This window comes from Ovis aries, chromosome 21 (genome assembly GCF_016772045.2).
Source record: "Ovis aries strain OAR_USU_Benz2616 breed Rambouillet chromosome 21, ARS-UI_Ramb_v3.0, whole genome shotgun sequence".
Lineage (NCBI taxonomy): Eukaryota > Metazoa > Chordata > Mammalia > Artiodactyla > Bovidae > Ovis > Ovis aries.
In genome coordinates this window covers 44827748-44852338 of record NC_056074.1, presented here as the reverse complement: position 1 = coordinate 44852338, position 24591 = coordinate 44827748, and the positions used below count along the sequence as shown (strand labels likewise).

The following is a 24591-nucleotide window of genomic DNA, read 5'->3' as shown; positions in this document are numbered from 1 at the left end:
CCTGGGGTGCAGGGCTCACTGAGGTTTCCAGGAGTCGGGTTTGGGGGGTTTCATCACAACTTGAGTGCAAGAAGGGGATGGACAGGAGGGGGCCTGGCTTCTCTGATGGCGGCGAATCCTTGTGTAAACTGAAAACTCCCTCTTGCCGGACAGTCCTAATCCCCCCACAGTGGCAGCCCCCCAGGGCGCACGCACCCCTGCCTCGCCCCCCGCCCCATACCAGAGGAGCCGGCGGGTGGGCAGCAGGCACCACGCCCCTCCCCCTCCTGTCTGCCTGCCACCCCCTGCAGGGGCTGGAAGGATGCTAGCTCTTGGAAGCAACAAAGACCCGAAGCTCCAGTTTCCTGCCTTCTCTCCACTTTACAGATGCAGTAACTGAGGCCCCAAGGGTGAGCTGGCTCGCCCAGGACCATGCGGCCAGTTGGCACCAACTCTGACTCCCCAGGTCACCCGGGGCAGGCGTGCTGGGCCCCCCTGGGGTCACCCCACCGTGGCGGAGCTGCCCTGACAGGCAGGAGGGGAACTCTGGAGAATGTTTACGAGGCTGCGGTCTGTACGGCAGGGAAGGCCACTGCCTCCTCGCCCCTCTGCCTGCAAGAGCCCGGGACCCTCTGGGTGAACGGGTCACCCTTCTCGCCTCCGGTCCTGGGCTGGGGTGGCCGCTCCTGCCGCTCCTCCGCAGCCCGATCCGTGAACACCTACTGTGTGCTGTGCGCGGCCCTGGTCCTCCCACAGCCCAGGGGCTGTCTGCACTTCTGCGGGAGCCCGCAGGCTCTTTGTGCATGGCTCCCGGCCCCACCCAGCCTCCGGTTCAAGGGCCTTATTCACTGCTGACCGCCTGGGCAGGAACGGGAGCCCTGCCTTCCAGGCCTGTTTGGGATAAGCGAGGGGGCAGCCCCTGGGAACCCCTCGTCAGGCTGCGGGCCATCCAGTCACAGCTCCACCTGTCCGTCCCCGTGGTTTCTGGGGAAACCTATTCTGTCGGCTGCGTGGAGAAAGAGGCCCCGCCAGCTGGGTGGGACCAGGCCAGCACTGGGCTGAGGGTGCCGCCAGGTCCTGCCGTGGTAGGGATGGTCCAGGAAGGGGACCTGACATCTCAGGGGTGTGGTCCCCACCGCCGCAGGCCCTCTGGTCTCACCTCCAGCCCCTTCGCTCACTGGACCCTCCAACGGATCCCACCGTCTGGCCCCAAGCAAACCCCACTTGAAAGCACCCAGCTTCCTGGGGCCAACGTGTCAGTGTGACATTGGCCTGAGCCACAAGACATGGCGGGGGGCACACCAAGGGCCCCTAGTGAGACCAAAAGGAAAGCGAGGAAGAAATGAAAGCCGACGTCCACGAGCAACGTGTGCGCACACGTCCACGGCGGCCGGCACGTGGAGGCAGCCCGGACGTCCGTCAGCTAACCCATGGCTAGCCCACCTGCGGTCCATGCACACTGTGGAGAGCTCGTGGGCGTGGAAAGGAGTGGAGCCCGAGCTGGGCCACTGAGGAACTGCCTGGAAGGCCCGATGCAGAGCGATGACGGAGGCCATTTCTTAAAAAAAAAAAAAACAACTCAAATTTTCAAGACTTCCATCGATCACAATCACTGGGGCCACTGGCCAATCTCAAGCTCCAGGGCATGGGCCCACAGCCCCCTCACCAGGCCCGTGGTCTGCAGACCCCACTGGCGGCCACCCAGATCAAGTCCCACCACTGTGTCTCATCCAGTGGAGTCACTGAAAATGTGAGTCACTCAGTCCTGTCCGACTCTTTGCAACCTATGGACTGTAGCCCACCAGGCTCTTCTGTTCATGGGATTCTCCAGGCAAGAATACTGGAGTGTGTAGCCATTTCCTTCTCCAGGGGCTCTTCCCGACGCAGGGATCAAATTTGGGTCTCCTGCATTGCAGGCAGATTCTTTATCATCTGAGCCCCCAGTGAGGTTTGGAGAAAGGCCCTGAGGCCCCTGACAACCCCCACTGGGGCTGAGAAATGCCCCCACTGAACCCAGGGGAGGAGGCAGGGCAGGGCATGTCCTCAGGCTCCGAGCCCTGAATCTGGGTCTGTCCCCGATGTGCTGGCCACACCATGAAATGGCAAGTTCCAAGGCACGCAGGTGCCCCGTGAGCAGCACGTGACGGCTGATGAGCGCAAGAGCGAGGGGGATACGGTGACCGCTTGGAGGCCGGCTCTGGGTCAAACAAGTCCCTCTGGGTGGGGGTGAGCTTTACGGATACCTGCTTGCTGAGCTGGGTCCAGACAGCCCACTGCCCCTTCGTCTACGCCTGCCTTTCAGGGACACCTCAGGGGCCCCAGCCTGCCAGTCAGTGCTCTCTGGGCGCTCATTCACCCTAAAACGCTGTCCCTTGGTTTCAAGGGGCAGCCCCAACCCAGACCCCATGGGCAGCGCCCTTCCTGGTCTCAGGAGGGGTCAGAGCCCTGGGTTATCTGATGTGTGGGGGGCCCACATGCTGAGGCCACAGGGCCACCCCTCCAGGCTGTCCTTTCCAACAGGGGCAGGAGGCTCGACAATCCCCCTCTCCCAGGCAGTGAAGGTCAGTGGGAGGAGCCAGAGGCCTGGTGGCTCCACCCAGCAGGGCCTGACTGGACCCAGAGGGGCCTTCCTCCCTCTGCAGCCTGGGGCCACAGCAGCCAAGGTCCCCTGTCCCCCGCTGACGGTAGAGGTGGCTGGTGACAGTGGTGGCTTCTGGATCCTGAGGCTTTTAGGGGAAAACTGGCAAGTTTCCTCTAAGAGGGGCTGCATCGGAGTCCTGGGGCAGCTGCAGCAGAGGACCTCACGTGGGCAGCTTAAACACAGAAACGGATTATCTCTCAGGGTATGAAATCACGATGTGGGCAGGGCTGCGTCCTCGGAGGCTCCTTCCTGCTGCTTCCGGTGTCCGGGGCCCCAGGTGCCCGGGACTTGTGGAAACTTCCCTCCAGCCTGTGCCTCCCCTGTGGGCCTCACACCTCCCTCGCCTTCCCCTTTTCTCCTAAATCACTGGACTCAAGCCTCCACCACATAGTGTGGGATGACCTTGGCCAAGACCCTGCACTGAACTACACCTGTGAATTCCTAATTCCAAGGAAGCTCATGTTCACGGGTTCCGGGTTTAGGACTCAGACCCCCAAAGCAGGGCCACCATCCAACTCACTGCAGGAATTTCCAGGGGACCCAGCCCAGCAGAGACCCGGGGTGGGGTGAGGGGGACCGCTACCCTCGCCTGGCCTACAGGTGCCCGGGGGGCCCTTGTCCCTCTGCCCGCACCCGGGCAGGCCCTTCCTGCTCGCCCGGGTCAGGCCAGCGCCCACGAGAACCTCCCTGTCCCCCATCACCCTCAGCGTGGCCACCTGTATCCCATCAGCCCTTTGATTAACCTCCTAGGGCTCCAGCCCCAGACCCCTCCGGCCCTCCGCCCCGACACGGAGTGCCCCCCCACCTCCCCTCACAAGGCCCTGGGAGGTGTCAGCTTTCCCAGTGAGCCAGTGGCCCCGGCCCGGGTTCCAGATGTCAGGCAGCCTCACACGTCCCTGCCTCTGGTCTCCTGTATCCTGGGCCGGCGCTGGGTGCCCCCTCCTTCCATTCCCCTCCAGACCTGGCGCTGGCCGCAACACGCAGCTCGGTGGCACCCCCTTTCACCCCCATCCCCTCATACACACACACCAAAGCTTTCATCAAGCCAGCCCTGCCCGCAAGCCCAGCACTGGCTGGGGACCCTGAGGCTGGGAGGGGCCGTGTCCCGGAGCCCACACATCCCAGGGCCGTGTTCTTGGAGGTCTGAGATTCACAGATGAGATACACGGGAAGTATCACACCCCCAAGTTCCCCGCAGCCCTGACCCATCAAGAACTGAGGGGCATTTTACAGGTGAGTCAGGCTTCCCTTGTAGCTCAGTCGGTAAAGAATCTGCCTGCAATGCAGGAGACCAAGGTTAGATCCCTGGGTTGGGAAGATACCCTGGAGAAGGGAATGGCAACCCACTCCAGTATCCTTGCCTGAAAGATCTCATGGACAGAGGAGCCTAGTGGGCTACAGTCCATGGGATTGCAGAGAGTCGGGCATGGCTGAGCAACTAACACTTACTTACAGGTGGGTCAGGCAGGGAGGGGACCCAAGGCTGACCCAGAACCCAGGCTGGATGGAACCTGGGCCTGTGGGCCTCCTGGGATGAGGGGAAAGTCACAGCGCACAGAGGTGGTTCAGGTGGGCTGAGGGCCGTCCAGGCATCCCAGCTGGAGCGCGGTGGAGGGCATCACCCACCGCTGCCTGGGCCCTCCAGCCCAGGAGCCTCGACCCCAGGCACCCAGAGCACCAGATGGTAGTTCCTAGCTGACGCACATTTCGGGGAGACCCCCGGACGGTCATCTGGAGCTCGCGGAGGGTGGGGGATGAGTGGTGTGCTCTGCGGCAGGGTGGAGAGGGGGTCTCTAAAGACCTGGGGGCCACTGGGAGGGAGGGGGAAAGAATGAATGTGAGACTCCAGCGTGAGAGGGCGCTGGGCTGCAGCAACGGGTAAGGCTCTGGATCGGGGGACAGGCGCCTGGCTGGTTCCGCCCGCCCGCCTGTTTCAGGCCCTGGGTCACTCGTCTTCCATAGAGCCTCTGAGCCACCAGCGTGTGGCGATGGGAAGCAGGTGGGTCTCCCCTGGGGAAAGGGGTGATCCTGGGACCGCGAGAGGGTGGCGTTGGCCTCCGCAGAGCCTGGCCCAGAGCAGCAGGATCGGGGCGTAGGGCCCACTTACCAAGGGGGCCCAGCGCCTCTACTGCTCACATGACCCTGCAACCCTGCCTGCCCCTCCCTGCCCTGTGCGGGGGTTGGGAGGAGTTGAGACACAGCTCGGCTGAGCTCAGAGAGGTCCCGGTGCTCCGGTGCCCCCTCAAAGCCCAGAGACGAACACGGGTCCTTCTCCTCCAGGGGGCAAAGGCGTGCACAGGGGACCCAGGCTGGGGAGACCAGGGGGTGAGGACAGGACTGGGCCTCAGCTCTGCCTCTGGGGGTCCTGCCCAAGCTTTATTTTCCAGAAGCAAGACCAGGGAGACAGATCCGAGGGCTCAGCCCTCCCCCAGCTCCAGAGCGAGAAGGATGAACCGCAGGTCACAGGGAAGGTGATTTCTGCGCAGATGCCGGGCGCGGGACCAGCCAGACGGCTCACCGGGTCCCCAGGACACCGGGGTGATGTAGTCCTGTCGCTGAGCCCCAAGCCGCCTGCCCTCTGGGTGGCCTCAGGAAGCCCTCTCCAGTGGCAGAAGCCTGTCTGGTCTGGCCAGGCCCTGTCTGGGGATTGGGGATGGACAGGGGTCTGCAGGGGCCCAGGTGACCCTGGCAGAGGCCTGGGGGGAGGGAACACTTGTCTGCAGCCCTTGGGGTTGGATGTCATGTCCCCAGATGGCTGACAGAGCCTCGGACTCTGCTGGTCAACCTGGCTTGACCTTGAGCGTCCAGGCAGGGCCTGGCCCAGGGTGACAGACCGTGGCCTGCGGGTCAGCAGGAATCACCGCTTTGTGCCCCATGGGTCAGCCCGACGGACACCCTGTGGGCACACAGCCCTGAGATAGACAGACAGAGGGAAGGAGGGCAAGGCAGGGCTCTGAGGGCAGTTGGGAGCGTGAATCAAACTGTCAAGCACATGCATCCCTCGAGCCCACAACGTGACTTCCGGAAATTTACTATGGGGCGTGAGATCATACAGCTGATATCTGTGCCAGGAGCCGCACAGGCGGATTCGCTCTGCAGGCCTATTTTCAGGAGTGAAAACACCCATCGGCGGGTAGGAGGCAAGTAAACCAAGGGTGACGCAGCAGGTGCTACACACGGGCACAGAGACCACGCCACGGGCACGGAAAATCACACCACGGACACGGAGACCATGCCGTGGAGACGGAGATGCCACGGGCACGGAGATCATGCCACAGACACGGAAATCACACCACGGGCACGGGGACCACGCCACGGCCACGGAAAATCACACCACGGACACGGAGATCACGCCATGGAGACGGAGACGCCACGGGCATGGAGACCATGCCACGGGCACGGAAAATCACACCACGGACATGGAGACCACACCATGGAGACGGAGACGCCATGGCCACGGAGATCATGCCACAGACACAGAAATCACACCATGGGCACGGAGACCACGCCATGGAGACGGAGACCACGCCGTGGGCATGGGACCATGCCACGGCCACGGAAAATCACACCACAGACACGGAGACCATGCCACGGAGACGGAGACACCATAGCCACGGAGACCACGCCACAGACACGGAAATCACACCACGGGCATGGGAGACCATGCCACGGACACAGGTGACCACACCATGGGCATGGGAGACCATGCCATGGACATGGGAGACCACACCATGGGCACGGGGACCACTCCACAGACACGGGAGACCATGCCACGGACATGGGAGACCACGCCATGGGCACGGGGACCACTCCACGGGCACAGGACCACGCCACGGCCACGGAGACCACACCGCAGCCACAGCGTGGAGGAGGGGCTGTGACACGGTGACTCCAGGGCAGGGTGACATAAAGTATCGACAGCCCACTTGACCTTGGTCTCGTCTGTGTCTCCATGATGAGCAGCCACCCCATTTACTGCAGAGCACTCCCCCAGCAGAGCTGGTACCTGGCCGAAAATAAATGAGAAGCCAGAGATGCTGGGCCTGGAGCAGGGCTTAGGGGAGACAGTCTTTGCGAGGGCAGGTGGCCGAGGGTCCTAGAGGAGTGTGGACTGGCCTGGGGCCCCTCCATCGGGTCCACCCGGACCCCCTCTTCAGCAGCCAACGTCCCCTAAGCTGCCCCAAGGGCACGTCCCCCCACCTCCAGGCTGGAGCGGACCAGGGCCTGTTCTCCAGGTGCCCGCGGCTACGCCAGCCCCACTGAGAGGCCGTCAGCTCCTGGCACCCCCATCTGGAAGCCCAGGACTGCTCCCCCATCCCACCCTCCAAGCGCCTCCCCTCCCCGACATCTCAAACTCTCTGCTGCAGAACCTCCTCCGTTCCTGGGGGCAGGGCGCCCATGTGGGGTCCCTGGCTTGTCCCTGCAGCCCCAGTGCCAGGGGGCGTTCGGTGTGTAGCAGGTTCTACTGATGACGTTCGCTGGGTGGGAGGGGGCATCTAACCCAGAGGGATATGTATACAGCAGGTACCCAGGAACCAGACTCAGCCGACTGAGGCCATGAACCCTTCTCCTCCTTCGGAGCTGCTCCGAGGGGCCAAGAAGAGACTGCAGGGCCGTGGGGGGACACAGGGGACACTGAAGAGGCAGAGGCTGGGGACGCACGGCCCAGAGGCCCGCGCGGGGCTCCAGCGGGTGTGGAGAAAACAGCACTGGAGTCTCTCCTGGGGGTCTCTGGGGAGGGTGGGCTCAACCCCTCCAGGAGCTCCTCGAGGTCACAGGGGTGTCTGGGGTGAGACCTTCCAGAACCTTCCCCGCTGCCTTCTGCTCTCCAGGGCCATGTGTGGACGGCCAGGGGACCTTGTCTCAGGACCCCACCCAGACAGCTGGACCCCCCACCGCAAACGCGGGCTCTGAGGGCAGCTACAAAGGCCGGCAACGAAAGCAGGAGGCAGCTGGGGCGCCAGGCAGGAGGTGAGGACGAAGGCCTATTTTAAACCCGAGTTCAGGGAGATGAGACGCAGTCACACCCGGGGGCAGCGGTGGGGACCGCGGGGCGTCGCGGGAGCCTCGGTTACACTGACCTCTCCGCTTCGATATTTCACGTTTTCCATGCTGTCGAGTCAAAAGGGACGGCCTTAAAGCTCGGGGAGAAGTCATAAAAGCCTTGAGGCGAGAGAAGAAATACATGCAAGTTTACAGCCCCATCCTCCCCTGCAAGCTCATCCCGAGTTTAAAGGCTGAAAACAGGCCAGGTGCTTCTGAGGACACCAAACGGACGACACCGGTGGATCGGAGGCCGCACGCCCCCAAGACAAGGGCGGCAGAGACACAGTGCTGCGGGTTCAGCGTCAGCGGCGACACGGGAGGGAAGAGGAGCCGGGGCGTCGCCTGGGGTCCCCAGTGTCTGGCCCCCGGTGGGCTGCAGCGTCTCGAAAGCGTGGACCCCCAGGGCTGGGCCTCCGCCTGGCCCTCTGCAGAGCAGCCTGGGGCCTCCAGCCCCGTCCCGGGCCTTTGGGAGGCTCCAGCCCGATGACCTGGCTCCCCCAGGGGTCCAAGATGTGCCCCTGACTCACAACGGCTCCCCAAGGTCAACCATACCTCGCCAGATGCCCCGAACTGGGAAGCTGGCAGAGATTGGGAGCCAGGGTCCGGGTGCTGCCCTCAGCTCCCCAAGGTCTGGGCTGGGGGCGGTCACCCCTGGGAGACCACTGGTCCAGCGTGTCTACAGCCAGGCAGCCTGGAGAGGGCCATGACATGAGCTGGAGCAGGGGGTGCTGGCCCCCAGCCCCCTGTCACCTCCTCCCCACCATCGTGATCACCCCCAGAACTCCGCTGGGCTGCCGTGTGGCCGGTCACCAGCTCAGAGCCCTGGCCCCCCAAGTAGAAGCTTCACAGCTGAACAGCATACTTGTGCCTGCTTTTGCTGGGTGCCCACAGCAGCATCTCTCAGGATCTGGGTTGTACAACCTCTGGGCCTCCTAGGAGGTGGCCCCACCACTGAGACACGAAGCCAGGAGCTGCCTGGAGGTGACGCCGGTGGGTCGGTGGCCCGAGCCCTCAGCCCCTGCGCACACACGCCCCCCACTCCAGGGTGAAGGCCGCCCCCTTACTCCCTTCCTTCCTCTTTGGTCTTCAGAAGACCCCAGCTCTCGATGACGTGGCAACGGGCAGTCACTGCCCTGGCCAGGCACTGGGCAGCTTGGGGCACCACCAGCCTGGACACTGGGCACTGCTGTGGGTGCCCTGAGTGCCAGGGGCTGGCACACGACTGCCCAAGGCCCTTGTCTCCCTTTCCCACCCTGACTGCTCACCACACACACACACACACACACACACACAAGCAAATCAGGGACAAAGCAGTTCCCCCAGTGGTGTCACCCAGCCTTGGGGTCCCAGCACCCCAAGTCTGGGCAGAAAGGCCTGCGGGACTAGAGGCGGTGCACTCAGGGCAGCTGCGAGTCACCCTCAGGAACCAGAGTCCCCGGGCTCCAGGGAGGGGCTGGCACTTTCCCCTTCTGAGACGGCTCTTTTGAAAGAGTGTTGTTCGGTTCCCAGGGAAACACGGGTGATGCAAATACAGCTGTGCTCCCCGGGCTCACTCCCCAGGCCTGGGACCCACTGAGAGCCTGGCAGGCCGGGCAGGGAAGAGGGGCCCTCGAGGCCAGACCAAGGTGTGTGGCGGTGGGCACGCCTGGTGTGCCCAGGTCTCAAGCTGAGCAGGACGCAGGACACAGGATGCAGGCAGTGGAGAGCCCAGAGGGGCACACGTCTCGCACGGAGGGGTCAGGTCAGTGGCCAGAGGCCAAGGACCACAGTGTCCCACCTGCAGACACTGGCCAGCAGCCTGTGCCCAGCAAGCATGGGCACCGTGAGAGTTCACGGACACACGCTGGCCCGGGGAAGCCAGACACGCCCCCTCCCTGGTGGGGAGGTGCCCCCAGTGGCCAGGCCCGGCGCTCAGCCGGGCACCTGAGGGGTCTGTGCCTCTCTGGAGGTCCCGGTGATCTCGTCTGTGTAGTAAGGCAGCCCCCTGACCCCACCTCCAGGGTCGCTGGGAGGACAGCACAGCCACATCTGGGATGCCACCCCATGTCCCCAGAATGCCAACGCCTTCCCACCCAGCAGTCAGCCCGAGCCCAGCTCCTAACCATTGCTTCTCCAGGAGTCTCCGCAAGCTCCCGGCCCCTGCCCACCGTGGCCACCCTCTCCTGGGTGCGGTGGGCTGGAGGATGGCACCCCAGAAAAGATACATGGACATCCCAAACTCACTGGCTGCAGAGGCGACCTCCTTAGGAAACAGGGTTTCTGTAGACATGACCGAGCGAAGATGAGGCAACCCTGGAGCAGGGGCCCTGGTCCAACGGCCGTGTCCTTGTAACAGGAGAACAGGACACGGAGACCCAGGAGGAGGCCAGGTGACCCACAGAGGCAGAGGCTGGGGGGAGGCGGCCACAAGTCCGGGGGCGCCCGGGGCCCCCAGAGGCGGGGAGACGCAGGAAGAGCCCTCCTTCAGAGCCTCGGGAAGGAGCCTATCCCGCCAGGACCCTGACTTGGGGCTTCCGCCTCTGGACCTGGGGGTCTGTTTTGGTTGCTGTAAGCCACCCGCTTGCGGTCCTTGGTCAGGGACACCCCAGGCTCTCACACTAGGAGCTCAAAGCTGGCCTGAATGAAAGGTCAGTGTGGACGCTCCGAGGACGTGCCTGAGACACCCTGTGCCCCCAGGACCCCTGCTGAGACGGCAGGAACAGGACCTCTCCACGCAGCAGAGCACACAGACCTCGGACGGAGCTGACACACGGACCTCGGACGGAGCTGACCCGGCGCCTCTCCCCTGTCCCCACCTGGGAGAAATCCACACCGGCCCTGCCTTGTCTGTTCCCACGAGAAGCGAGGCTGAAGGCGAGCACACCACTGCGGCCCAAACCGAGCACAGAAAGCCGGTGCTCCCTGGAGAACGGCTGCTGTCGCTGGGGAGGGTTTCCAGGCGACACAGGGATGCTGTGGTGGGGTCACCTCCCAGGCTCCGAGCAGGAGGCTCTCCGTCCCACCCCGCCCACTCCTAGGAAAGAGCCGGTGCTCAGAAGCCCCTGGAATTGGCCGTTGAAGCCCCCTCTGCCTCCGGAGCCAGACCCGAAAGAGCACATCACACTTTCCTACAACGTGGGCAGACGCCGGATGCAGCTGGGTGACGCGGGGAGTGTGAGTCATCACAGGTCTCAGTGGGAAAGTGCCTCTCTCTCCAGTTCACTTTCCAGCCTCCTGACGGTGTCAAGGGAGAGAAGTCTGGGTCTTTACGCAGCTACGTCTCCACGAATCTCTCTAACTTAACAGAAGAAGGGCAGCCTCGGGCGCAAAGCTGCAGCAGACAAAACGGGGCAGCGCGACCCGCGGTACAATTTGGTGTTTCGAGCTCACTGTGTTTTTAGATTACCTGCTTTCACTACAGGTGAGGGTGATTCTCTAATTGCAGCAACAATCTAAGGTTTCTCATAGATGCACATTTACTTAAGTAAGAATAAATGAGTGGACTTAACCATGTTCTAAAACAGTGCAAATAGACGGGGAAAAAGTAGAAATGGTAACAGATTCTATTTTCTTGGGCTCCAAAATTACTGCGGATGGTGACTGAAGCCACAAAATTAAAAGATGCTTGCTCACTGAAAGGAAAGCTATGACAAACCTAGACAGAGCATTAAAAATCAAAGACATAATTTTGCCAACAAAGGTCTGTATAGTCAAGGCTATGGTTCTTTCCAGTAGTCACGTGAGAGTTGGACCATAAGAAAGGCTGGACGCCAAAGAATTGATGTTTTCAAATTGTGATGCTGGAGGACTCTCGAGAGTCCCTTGGACAGCAAGGAGAAAAACCAGTCAACCCTAAAGGAAACCAACCCTGAATATTCATTGGAAGGACTGATGCTGAAGCTGAAACTTCAATACTTTGGCCACCTGATACAAAGAGCTGACTCACTGGAAAAGACACTGATGCTGGGAAAGACTGAAGGCAGGAGGAGAGGGGGGCGACAGAGGATGAGATAGCTGGATGGCATCACCGACTCAATGGACATGAGTTTGAACAAGCTCTGGAAGATGGTAAAGGACAGGTAATCCTGGTGTAATGCAGTCCATGGGGTTGCAAAGAGTCAGACACGACTTTGTGACTGAATAACAACAAGGACCTGAGTCTCCAGGAAAAGGGTTAAATTATTTCTCATTTATACCTAAGGCTACAAGGCATTGTGTGTAAAGCATTTTAGAAAGACTTCCCTGGAACGTGGGAAGGCTTTTAGAGGTTTGACAGCAGGGGTGGCTGCTCTGGTGGGGGAAAGGCCCCCACGGCCTGAAGGAGTAGGTCCCTGGGGGGCACAGTTTCCATGGGGTTATTCCTGCCTGGCAGGCCGACTGGGGCCCAAACAGAGGCAGGATGCTCCAGACTGGACTGGGAGGTGATGGACGGCCACGTCGGGCAGAGCAGGCTCGCCAGAGATAAACGGCATGTTCTTCATGCTTTCGAGATTTAAAAATAAACTAGAAAATAACACAGCTTAAAAATAATGAACAGGTGGGAGGACAGTCATTTGCCTGTGTGTCTTCCTCCCAGCGTTTGTTAGACCGCAGGTTAAAAAACAATCTGCAGCGCTGCCGGACGGCAGGGACACGAGCTGGACGGAACACGAGCTGTGGGGGCCGGAGGCGGCCCCACTTGGGAGAAGCCCCTCAAGGACCCACTCTGCGCAGAAGAAGCCTCTTTTCCCGTTGCGCTGGGAGCTCTCGGTAGGAAGCCCGTAAGGCCAGACCTACTAGGTGTGCCTGGGGCCACTCGCTAAAACAGCGTCTGCCACTCCCAGCTAAGGGTCTGCTCCCCTCCTGGGCTCTGGGTGGAGGTCTCCATGGGCCCCCCTTTGCATCCTCCAGCAGCCCATCAGGTCTGGTAACAGGGAGGAGCAGGGGACTCCCAGGGAAGACCCCCACCAGCACGGTAGGGAGCAAACACTCTGCCCTCAGGACTCTGCACTTGGCAGCAGGCACAGAAAGGACTGCGAGCGTCAGGACGAACGGCCTGGTGGCTCAGCATCTGCTTGACCACCCAGCCCGCCGGAAAGGCCACGTTTGGTTCCACGCGGAGGGTGTCTGCTGGACTGGACAGCAGGCAGTGGGGAGGGGAAGCCCAGATGCTGAGGCTGGCGGAGGTGCTGTCTGGCAGGCAGGAGGCCAGGGAGCAGCAGGACCTGGTGGCTGCAGGCGTGCTGACCCCACAGACCCCGCGACTCGCCTCATCGGACTCCCTGACCACAGGTGGGGCTCAGGCGCAGATAAGGGTGTTTGTGTGAGAACCTCATATGATATGGGCTTCTGCCTCCATCCCAAGTCCAGGCACTGGAAATGCTGGCCAAGGGCTCCCGGGCGGATATAAGACCGTCAGGATCCAAGGGAGTGAAGTCTGAAAACATTTCCAGACATTTATGGGTGGAAGAGGCTCTGATTACCGCAAAATCTTACTCCCTACAAACATTGGGCCCCGCAGGAAATAAAAATAGAAACACACCCCCGGAGGGTCATGGTCATGGCTGAACTGTCTCCCCCAAAGCCCTGTGTTGGGGTCCTGACCCCCAGGACCTCAGAATGTGGCTGTATTTGGAGACAGGGTCTTCAAAAAGGTGGTTAAGGTAAAATGAGGTCACTAGGGTGGGGTCCTAATCCCACAGGACGGGGGTCCTTACAGGAAGAGGAGGTCAGGACACAGACACACTCAGAGGGACGACCCTGTGAGGACGTGGGGAGGAGACGGCCATCTGCACGCCCAGGGGGAGGCCTCAGGAGGACCAGCCCTGCCCACCGCTGGGTCTGGGATTCCAGCCTCCAGGACTGGAGACAATGAGCGTCTGTAGTGTCCGTCACAGCAGCCAGAGCTGACTAATGTGCCCACACGAGCAGGCTTCCCTGAGATGGATGGATCAGCACCCAGCACCCGGGGAGCAGGGGCATCTCCCGGCCACACCGGGGAGTGCAGGAGAGGAAGTTTCTCTCCCAGGGTGGACGCCCAGCACAGAGACCCGATTCCTGCCGGGGACTCTTCCCAGCTGGTGGCCATGGCCCAGGGTGTCCCCCAGCTCCCAGAGGCCTGGGGCACCAGCGTCACCAATGGTCCTCTGCACCCAGGCCCCAGGGGACCAGACGACTGAGCAGCTGCCTTCCACCAGCAATCGCTTCCACGGAACAACCGCATGGAAATGCTGCGGTCTGGGTCTTGGCCGCCATCTGTGTCCCAGGTTTGGCGTGGGGGGTAGGGGATGGTGTGTGTGTGTGTTTCAGCCTGCGCCCCTCCTCGCCCTAACCAGCTCCAGGCAGAACCTGCAGACCCTCAGCCAGACCCCACCCTCCCTGGACCCTTGCAGTCACTGGTTCAGTCTATTTTTTTCAGCTTAACTGAGGTGTGATCAGCAAATAAAACAGCAAGATATTTAAAGATCTGTATGTCATGCTGACCCGATACATGTCTCAGTGAGAGAGAATTCCTCCAGTCTAGTTAATTAGCACATCCGTCGGCTCACGTATTGGTATTTATTTTTTTCTTGGTGAGAACAGTTACGTTCCAGTCTCCCAGTGAATTTCAGTTCTACAACAGTGCTATCAACTACAGTCATCACCTTCCATGTAGTTCTTGCTTTTAATTAACAGAATGCGCTGGTCACCGAGCGACCCCTCGGGGGACCCTGGCCAACGTCTGTGTGTGCACTTGGGAGCCAATTGTCAGCCTGCAGCCCACGCAGAGGTGGAAGCAAGACCTCCCTCCAGAGGGATTCAAGGTGACAGGCAGTCCTGGCGGGTCTCCAAGGCCAGGAACGCTGAGGGATGGCCTAGGAAAGTGCATCTTGACCCCAGACAGCTCAGTAAGCCGAGGACCTCACCCCGCCAGGAGACGCATCCCCTGCCCACCCACCCGGGCTGGGGGCTGGGTCCCCAAGCCCACCCCGTGCTCAGACCTCTGTGACTCTTCAGCGCCACCCGTGGCGGGGTATCCTTCTCCAGGGAAAGGCTGGCTCCCCTCTACGTGTACTGGGGTGTTCCTGGCAGCCACGTGGCCCCATTCAGGCGAGACCTCGCCCCAGGCCGATACCCCAGAGAAGCGCCTGCTTACGTGCCCCAGAAGACCTAACGTAAGACGGGATCAGATGGAACTGACCCAGGGCCTCTCAACAGAAGAGTGGGCCTATGAAAAGTGTTAGTCGCTCAGTCATGTCCAACGCTTTAAGACCCCATGGACTGTGTAGCCCGCCAGGCTCCTCTGTTCACGGAATTGCCCAGGCAAGAATACTGGAGTGGGTTGCTGTTCCCTTCTCCAGGGGATCTTCCTGACCCGGGGATGGAACCCAGGTCTCCTGCATCGCAGGTGGTTCTTTATGGTCTGAGCCACCAGGGGCCTAAGTGCTCCCTTATTGACGGAAAATAAGGAAAGTGAACGGGGCACGGGCACTCGACCACCACGGCCAAAAGAAGCTGCAAAGGCTGCGTTTTCGGGTTTTTGCAACTTCTCCATGATTCCGGAATTACGGGAAGCAAGAAGGGCGTGAGGGCAGCGTGACTGTCAGGCGACAGCTGTCATGCAGCCAAGGGGCCTGCGCTCGTCTCTGGACTCACCCAAATATGGCAAAGGCGCAGGAGCGTGCGGGGGACGTCAGCTTGGCACCCCCGTGGGGGCACCACGGAGGTGGGGGTCAGTTCCCACGCTGGAACTCTGGGCTCCCGGCCTGAAGCAAGCGGAGCCAGAGGTCTGGACCTCGACTAGGTGGGATCGGGTTTATTTTTCACTTGTCTCTGTGTGTAAACCTTTCCCAGCCATTAATCATTAATCAGAACTGCAATCAAGCATAAGGAACAGTCCCTCCTGGCTGGCAGAGCCTCAGCCGACGCGGGCCGGCGGCTGTGCCATCGGGGGGGCTGGCTCTGTGCTTCAGAGGCATCCTCCTCTCGTCCCCGAGGCCGGCACTGCCGTGCCCTTTTCACAGATGGGAAAACTGAGGACTCGACCAGGCCCCCTGGCTAGTGATGTGTCCAAGCTGGGGGGGCTCTCGCCTGGTTCTTGGACCACTGAGCCCACAAAGCAACCACCGCGCAGCTCGGCATCCATGTGGTCGGATGGGAGGCTTCGGAGCCCCCACGGCAAGTCAGGAGCCCCCTCTCCAGGGCGCTGCTCACAGCAGACTCAGGGCATCTGGGTTAATGAGCTCCTGTGACCCGCCTGCCACCGCCTAAAACAAAACACCCAAACCAAACAAACAGGAGCAGCGGCTCACTGACCCGTCAGGAAACCAGTGACAGTTTCCCAGCAAGCGGGTGGAGGCGAGGGCCTGGCCCGGGGTTCTGGCCCGGAGACCAGTCCCAGCCCCAGAGGAGAAGGGACGGTCTGGACAAAGAGGTGGTGTGTCCACAACGGAACGCGGCTCAGCCATGAGAGACGACCAACGCCTGCTGTTTGAGGCGACACGGACGGATCCCAAGGCATTGTGCTCAAATGAGCCAAGTCAGGCGGAGAAGGGTAGATCCTGCAGTGTCCGACTCGTATGTGGAATCTAAGCAACAAACAAAAAACCGGAACAAGCGAACAAGCCAAAAAGATACAGAGAAGGGCAGTGGTTGGGGGGGTGCAGGGGTGTGAAATGGGTAAGGGATCATCGGAGCCGGATGGGGTGGAGAGCACCCTGTGTGAGCACGCCGCGGAGCATACAGAGCTCAAAACACAACACACACACCCTATACACACACGAAACTGACATCCTGTTGTAAACCAGTGTCACCGCGGTTTAAAAAATGTTCACAAAATGTAATATAGCACGTGCTAAGTCGCTTCAGTCGTGTCCGACCCTGTGACTCTGTGGACTGCAGCCCTCTAGGGTCCTCTGTCCATGGGATTCTCCAGGCAAAATCCTGGAGTGGGTTGCCATGCTCTCCTCCAGGGGATCTTCCCGACCCAGGGATCAAACCCACGTCTCATGACTCCTGCACCGGCAGGCGGGTTCTTTACCGTGAGCGCCACCTGGGTGGGAAGCCACCCTTAACAGAGCATATTTCAGGTAAAAGAGAAGCGCAGGTAAGGGGCGAGGTGGACCCATGCAGGGCCCGCGGACAAGGTGGAGGGCCGGGGCTGCGCTGCCCAGACGCTTGGTGTGTTCCCCGCATGCCTGCTGGGTGCTGCCAGGCCAGCGGGAAGGGTGCTCCAGGTAGGCGGTCAGCACCTGCTAAGGCACAGAGGTGCCGATCACATTAGAGTGAGCGCCCAGCAACCTGGGAGAGCAAGGCGGGGCTGGGGGTGGGGGCTGCCCCAGGCTGAGAGGGCACTGGCCCAGCGCCAGGTGGCTGGAAGGTGCTCCTGCAGGACAGGCCTCCGCTGCTGCTGGTGGGGGAGATGCCCAGCCCAGGAAGGGTCTGCATGGGAAAGAAAGCGGGACGGCATGGCCAAGGTCCTGGCAGCAGGCCGCGCACTGAAACTCCAGCTCGGCGTGTGCGTGGGGGACACCTTCCCCTCTCCCGGGGGCCTCCAGAGCTTGCTACCGACCAGCAGGGATGACCCACCCTGGCCATTGAAATGGACAAGCAACCGGGCCCCGTTCCTGACTGTCCTCACCCTCCGGGCCACCCAGTGGGGCTGAATTCTGACGTTTCCGGGTCAAGGTGTCGCCTTCTGGCAACCCCAAACTCTCCCAGCCTCTCAGGACCAAGGGCTGGGCCTCTTCCCATCCCCCTCTTTTTAAAAAACTTGATAGTATACTTATCAGAATAAATAGACTGGTTAGACATCTAGGTTAAAATGGTAAAATGATTTTCATAGTTTTTAGGCACGATACACACTGTGGTTTACAATAGCATAAGTACTTGGATTTGGGATTTGGGGAAAGATAACACTCATTCAACCTTTGGGTCCCGCAGGGGACCCATCCCTAGGGCCGGGAGCTGAGTTCCAAAGGCAGCACGAAGACCTCAGAGCAGGGACCCAAGCAGAAGCAGTGTGAGTGGGCTGGAGTGGGTCAGGGCTCTTCAAAGTGGACTGCCAGCTTCGCTCCAGAAGCAGGTGGAGGACGCAGGAGGGGCACCGGGTCCCCCAAAGGGCTCATGTGGGGTGGCCTGTGTGGGCGACTGGCAAAGCCCCCTTCTGTCCTGCCCCAGGACTGCAGGGACTGCGGGCAGCAGCAGGCATCCGCTTCAGTGACACCAAGTCCTGGGTGAACCCGATGGGGTTGGGGAGAGACTTCCAACCCCAAGTCTTGTGGTATTCACACTTTTGAAAATGAGTGAACACTTTCTTCCACATAAAACCTGCTAGAACCTTCAGCTATAAAGCAGTGGGAAGGGCAGGTGCTGGGGAACCGAGCCCTGTAGAGATGGGCCTCCGGACGCCCCCTCTCTCCAAGCTCCTGCCCCAGGACTCCCCGTCTAGTCAGGCAGGAATGTGGGACGCAGGATGGCAAAAATCTGGGGCCTTAAGGGAGACCTACGGATGGGGCTTCCCCGGTGCCTCAGACAGTAGAGAATCTGCTTGCAATCCGGGAGATCTGGGTTTGGTCCGTGGGTGAGGAAGATCCCCTGGAGAAGCAAATGGCCACCCACTCCAGTATTCTTGTCTGGAAAATCCAATGGACAGACAGCCTGGCGGGCTACAGTCCATGGGGGTCAAACACAACTGAGTGACTTTCACAGATGGGGAAACTGAGGCCTGGTGGGGACATGTGGTGATCTCACCATTTTGGGGGCGGTGGTTTCCTTGTCTCTTAAGTGGGAGCTGGATGGACCTTATGAGCCGTAGGCCCTCAAGCCCAGCTTTGCTTGGAGAGGGGAGACAGAGGCCTCAGGTGAGTGTCTGCACTCACTCAGGACATCAGGACAAAGGCTGCTTCTGTGGGTCAGCTTGCACTTGGGAGATGCTAAGAGCTAAAGGCCATCTAGGTGCAGGGGGCTGGAGCTCTCTGTCTGAGGGTGGGGTCCACTCCCCACCTGCACTCACCTTTGGGCTTTACAGTGAAGCCTCAGCTCCCTCTGCCCTCCCCAGACCCCGAGGCCCTGCTGTGTGCCTGCCAGCATCACTAACACGTGGCTGATGCTCACCCACCTCCTGGCTTCTCTTGGGACTGCAGAGGGCCTGGGTTACACACAGGGAAATGGAGCTTTGGAGAGTAAAGAAACTGCTGGTCCCAGGGCCTGGGCTAGGAATCCCCGAGCCTCTTCCTTGGCTCAGCCCCCAAATCCACCATGATGCCTGGCGTCATCTACCCCAGGCCCACCTCCAACCCCAGGCCTGCACCAGGGCCCTGGGGGCCAGCCAGCTCAGCCCAGGCCGGGCAGGCAGACGGGCTAGCGGGGATCCAGACTCCCCTCAGGGACAGGGATATGAAGGAGGGCCTGTCCTGTCCCCTCTGGGTGGCTGAATGCTGACCCAGAGAGGGCCTCGGCCAGGGCACCGAGGATGTGGATGTAGAGGTGTCCCGAGCAGGCAGGGGCCCGTCCGTGGCCACGTCTGGCCGCACTCTCAGAGCCCTGCCCCAGATGCCACACTGGCCCTTAGGTCCCCCCTGGGAGGCAGGTGGGGGTGGGGAAGGGGGACTCCTCCCATTCCCTGTCCTCGGGGTTGGAGTGGCGAGCCCCACAAGCTCAGGGTCCACAGGAGGATGTGCAAGGGCCCCAGACCTCTGGGTGTCCCCCCGAGGGTGAGTGAAGACTTGCTGTGAACCCGCCCTACACCCAGTCCAGCAGCAAAGCCATAAGAACACGTTGAGCAAACGTGTCAATAAATAACAAGGAGGCCTGTCCCTGGGCTCTCTGACCTGGAAGGTTCCGTGCTCAAGTCTGTAGACCTCAGGGGCAGGTCCTTCCCCAGCTCCGCCCCCCACGGTGACCCCTGAGTGGGGTGGGTGAGCGTCACCCTCCCGGACAGGCTAGGCAGGCCTTGTTCTCCCACGCATCCTCCGGCCCCTCCCTCTGGCCTCCTGGGGACGCGGCTCTCCCAGAAAGGGCAGGCCGGAGAGAGCCCCAGGAGCTGCCTCTGCAGCCAGCACAGCCCCAGCGACAGAGCCCCGGAGACCCGGCTCTGCTGTAGGGCTCCCCCACAGGCAGGCACAGATTGCCCCACCGCACCACCCTCCCCACGCCCTGCGCAGGCCTGGCCCTTTAAGCCACCTCCCCTGTGCCGTATTCACCCCAATAGGCGGGCACACCAATACCGCCACCTGAACCCTCCCACAGCGAACGCGCCTTTACTCAAGTGGAAGCTGCTGAAAATGGGCTCCCACTGGCTGTGACCCAGCCAGCAAAGGAAGGGACAAAGTCACTGCCCCTGCCCACTGTCAGTCAAGGACCGAAAGGCTCCCTCCCTCCTGGCTCAGAGGCAGGCCCTTGGCTTGGTTCATCTCCTCTGGGCCATCGCCCCTTCTGCCTTCCTGGGGACTTGCCTACTCCTGGTCCCCATCCCCAATCCCACCCTGGCCTGGACAAAGGAAAGTGACCCCTAGCTGGTCAAAACGGTCAGGCTGGCCAGCGGCCTGTGTGAGGGGGCGCCCCATAACCCCCTTCATGTGCTCGTTAACCTGTAAAGTACTCCTTTACTGGGTTATGAGTGGCACTGCCCAGCTGTGGGGCTTGGACACCCTTGCAGCACCCCCTATTTCAGCCAGGGTCAGAGAGGGCCTGGGCAGCCTTGGCCCCCTTCCATTCACCCAGTAAATATCAGGCATTCCCCCCAGGTCAGCTACTCTGCACACCATACTTCCAATCCAGGAAGGGCAGGACCCCTGGGAAGGGGGCAGGCTGGGTCTGTCCTTCCTAGAGCAGAGGGCACAGGCCGGTCAGGTGTCCCACCTTCAAGTGCTGGTGAGGCCCACAGACCAGGAGGGAAACACAGGATGGGGTGTCCCTGGGCAAAGACAATCCTACAACTTCATTTGAGCACCTACTGTATGCCAGGCCAGGGGTCAGAGCCCCAGGGGATACCAGCACCTACTGTGTGCCAGGCCAGGGGTCAGAGCCCCAGGGGATACCAGCACCTACTGTGTGCCAGGCTAGGGGTCAGAGCCCCAGGGTACATCAAGGCAATGAGTGAAGGATAACCCCAATGCCTACACGTCGCCTGCCGTGGGCCTGCCCTGGCCCAGCTGCTCTCTGTATCCATCCACTCAACTGAACTAGTGCAGGACAGAGGTGGTTTCAGAGATGACGGATCACGGTGCTGAGAAAACGAAGCCTCACACCTTGGAAGGGAGGAGCAGAGGCCAGTCTGGAGAGAGGAGTGGGTGGAGGGTGGGCTTGAGAGGTGAGCAACGTGCTGGCTCTGAGGCTTTTGCCAAGGGCCCTGTGGGTCCCTTGGGGCTGGCCAACCAGGCTTGTGTCCTGCGCCATGGGAACAGCCTCTCACTGGCTTCATGACCCAGATAACCTTGGAAATTCTCTTACAGCCCTGTGCCTTCCCAGGCGGCTCCACGTCTTGGGTGTGCAGCGCTTCTTACCTTGCCGGCCGATTCCCCAGCTACCTCACTGGACAAAGAACTCGAAGCCAGAGTCCTTGTGTCCCAGACCCAAGTCGCGTCTAAGCCCTGGCCTTCGATGGGACGTGACTTCGATCCTGACCACAGAGCGGGTGCCCACTCCCCTCAGTGTAGACACCAGGACAGGCCAACTCTACACCCACAGGCACACAGGAATCCTGGCGTGGGGCAGCTGCAACGCCGAGGACACGTGATCCAAAGTCCAAGTCCTTTGTCCTCAACTACCACCACTGTTCCCTGGACGAGCTCTATCTGCTCACACAGCTCCCCAGCCATTGAAGGTGACGAGCCACCAAGGCCAGCCGCAGACCTGCACAGAGCTCATCCCCCGGGCTTTTCCCTTGACCCGCAGGCTCACGGGGCAAGCCCAGCCCCGACAGCAGCCCTCTGCTCTTCTGACGGCCTCGAGCAGTACGCCTGGCCCTCGGAGGGGCCACTCAACCCCTCTGCACCACTCAACCCTGCCCCCACCCCCTGACGGTGCCCCCCTGGCTCCTCTCCACTCCTGAGAGCAGCCAGGCAGTTCTATCCAACCTGTGGACCACTCCCTTCAAATCCAAAAGATGGGGATCCTTTTGGCATGTGCCGTGCGCCCCTGAACAGCCCCCAGCCCCAAGGTTCAGGCCTCACCTATGTAACTCTTCCTAGCTATGGCCGCACACCTGTCCCTGCAGTGAACGGGAAGCAGGGCAGGCACGCCTCCATCACCTTGGGTGAGCTCTCATCCACCTGTGCGCCACCGCACACGCGCACAGTCTGGCTTGACCACAGCATCAGCGGGAAGCGAGAGTCCCCCAGACACAGCTGCTGAGAACACCCAACAATCTTCAAACCACTGGCCTGTCACCCAGGTTTCCTTCCTTCCTCCAAGTGCAGCATGTCAGCTGACTGTCACAGTTCAGGAAGCTTCCAGGAAGACAGATTTCAGGGGAGAAACTGACCCCCAGACCTTCTGAGCCCCGTAATGACCATCCTAGAGGGGAGGGGCTGCGGCCCAGCATTCTGGAAAGAGCCGGGAACAGACCTTTGGAGACTCAGCTGATCCCTTAGCCCAACTCAGGCCAGCCTGACTCCCGGGTCCAGAAACAAGGGCTTCTCTCCAGTGTCCAGGACGCACTGCCCACATGGGTTCACATCGGCATTGCGGCCTCCCCAGGACAGGGCCCAGGATTTCCGGCAGCTGGAGGGCCTCTGCCCGGCCCATCTGCTTTGTCACCGTCTCTAAACACAGCTGCAAGACAGACCAGAGAGATGCACCTCCTGCCTGCCCTCCTGGCAGCTGGGCCCTGCCCCACATGTGTGCAGGCGGACAATGGGACCGCAGGCCTGGAGCCCAAGGGGAGCTGTCCAGACGCCCCCAAACCGCCCACAAGGCCTGGCAAGTTCAAGGAGCGGCACGGCCTCACACAGCCAGGGAAGTGGGTAAAAGCCACCGGCCGACCACTCTGCCTGCCATTGTTGAGGGCAGGGCTCTGCCGTCTGGGACCTGGCCCACACAGGTCCCCACCCTGGCTGTGACCAGACTGCGGCTGGACCCGGCCTAGGGGCGTACCTGGGGCAGGGGGAACCACAGAGATCAGCCTGTAAAAGGCACCTCGAAGGGGCTCTGGCAGATTATCTCTGGTGCAGAGCGAGTGGCGAGTTGGAAAAACCTCCAAATGGAGAGACAGCGAAAACCCAACCAGCTGCTTGGCCAGGGCCTGGCTCAGCCTACGGTGAGTGGGGACAGAGGAGCCCACTTCCCCATGGCGGGGCCTGTCTACACGCCCCGGGGGCCACTCAGAGCCCCGGTTCCAGGGTCTTCCACAGCAGACTGCCGAGCTGGGCGGGGGTGGGTGGAAGGTTGGTCTGGGCTGTCCCTGGGGGTCCCAGGGGGCAGTGGCTGGCCCCCAGGACTGCCGGCACCCCGACCCCACATCCCGCCCTCCCCTGATACCCAGGCATCCTCAAGCGCACAGGACCCTCATGCAGACTCATGTCCCAGGAACAATGTCGGGAACAATGTCGGAGGCTCCGAGTCTTCAGGGGCTCAGTGGTCTAGAGAAGGAGGAGGCTGGGGACAGCAAAGGTCCTCCCCCGAGCTCAGGCAGGCTCACTGAGGACACAGACCAAGCCCAGAGCTGGGAGGCCAGACCCCAATCCAGACCCCAGGCAAAGGCAGCACGCCCCCTCCCCGCAGACCCTGCCCCTTCAAGACTCCCTGGGTCTGGACTGAGCGGGGACACAGAAACGGCTCCTCCAGGCAGCCTCTTTCAAGCCCCCCAAACTGAGAGCCCGGTTACCCCGCCGCGCCTCACGTTCAGCACCACCCGCCCCCAAGCCGCCCGCGTCTGCGATCGTCCCCGCACCACCCCCGGCTCCCCAAGACCGGCCACTGTCGGGGGCTGCGGGGCTGCGCCCCCGTCCCCCGGGTCCGCAGACTTGGCAAGGGGCTCCCCCGACTCCGCAGCCCGCCCCCCTCCACCCGGCGGCCGGCTGGACGCTCCCGACCCTCCGGGCCGCAGCCCCTCCGGCGCCCTCCCCGCCCGCTCCCCGGCGCCTCCGCAGCCCTGCCGCCCCCTCCCCGCCCGCGGCGCTCCTACCGTGAGAAGCGGGGCGCGCTGGGCCGGGCCGGGCCGGGCCGGGCGCGCGGGGGCTCAGCTGGCGACGCGGCCCGGCTGCAGGAAATGCCAGAAGACTGATCCAACCGCGGGAGCGGAGGGAGGGAGCGCGGGGCGGAGGAGAGGAGGCAGGGCGGAGGGACGGAGGGCGCGGCGGCCGCAAAACCCGGGCGGGATCGCAGCGCGGAGCCGGCGCGCCTCGGACCCCCGCCCCTGCCGGGCTGCGCCCCGCTCCCCCGGCGCGCTGTGGGGCTCCTTCCCTACGCCAGCCCGCCCCGCGACGGGGGTGCGGGCCCTTCCGGAAAAGGGGTGCTGGCGGTGACCGGGGTCAGCCCCCAGGGTGAGGCTGTGGGAGGGCCCGTCCTGGTCACAGATGCTTGCAGACCTCCAGCCCCGCGCCTCCCAGCCAGGGTGTGGGGAGACCCCTCTCTTTCTGAGCCCAAGACTCTTACCGATTCTCCCCCAGGTGGAAGCCACCAGAGCACAAGAGGAACCCCAGAAATCTGAGCCCATTGTCCTTGTCCCCCGTGTGCGGTTAGATGGACCCTGCTTCATACCACGTTTCTAACAGCATCTCTTTCTCAGCGTATATATACATACACATATACATACATTTATTTATTTGGCCAGGAGCCCGCCTTCTTGTGAATTTCCTCCTGTGTCCTTCTCATCCTTTCTGCCCTCAGAGACCGTTTTAGACCCTGAAACCTTCTTGTACACATAAGAGGCTCTAATTCTGCTAAACAACCCCAGGGGGGGCGGAGGAGGTCAGGGGTCTCCTTCAGCCCTTCCCAGGTGGCCCCGGACCTGCTGGGGTCTTCCTCTTACCCTGTCCCACAGGGGC

At 61.7% G+C, this 24591-nt stretch overlaps 1 protein-coding gene across 1 annotated transcript in view; it reads right to left on the bottom strand.

The window, feature by feature from the left end:
* The window catches only part of OSBPL5 (oxysterol binding protein like 5), a 71762-nt gene extending 47936 nt beyond the window's left edge, over positions 1-23826 (bottom strand). Inside the window, exon 1 of the mRNA XM_027960040.3 lies at positions 23730-23826. The gene's annotated coding sequence lies outside the window, so the exon portion shown is untranslated. The remainder of the gene's footprint in view (positions 1-23729) is intronic.
* Positions 23827-24591: the final 765 nt, after the last annotated feature.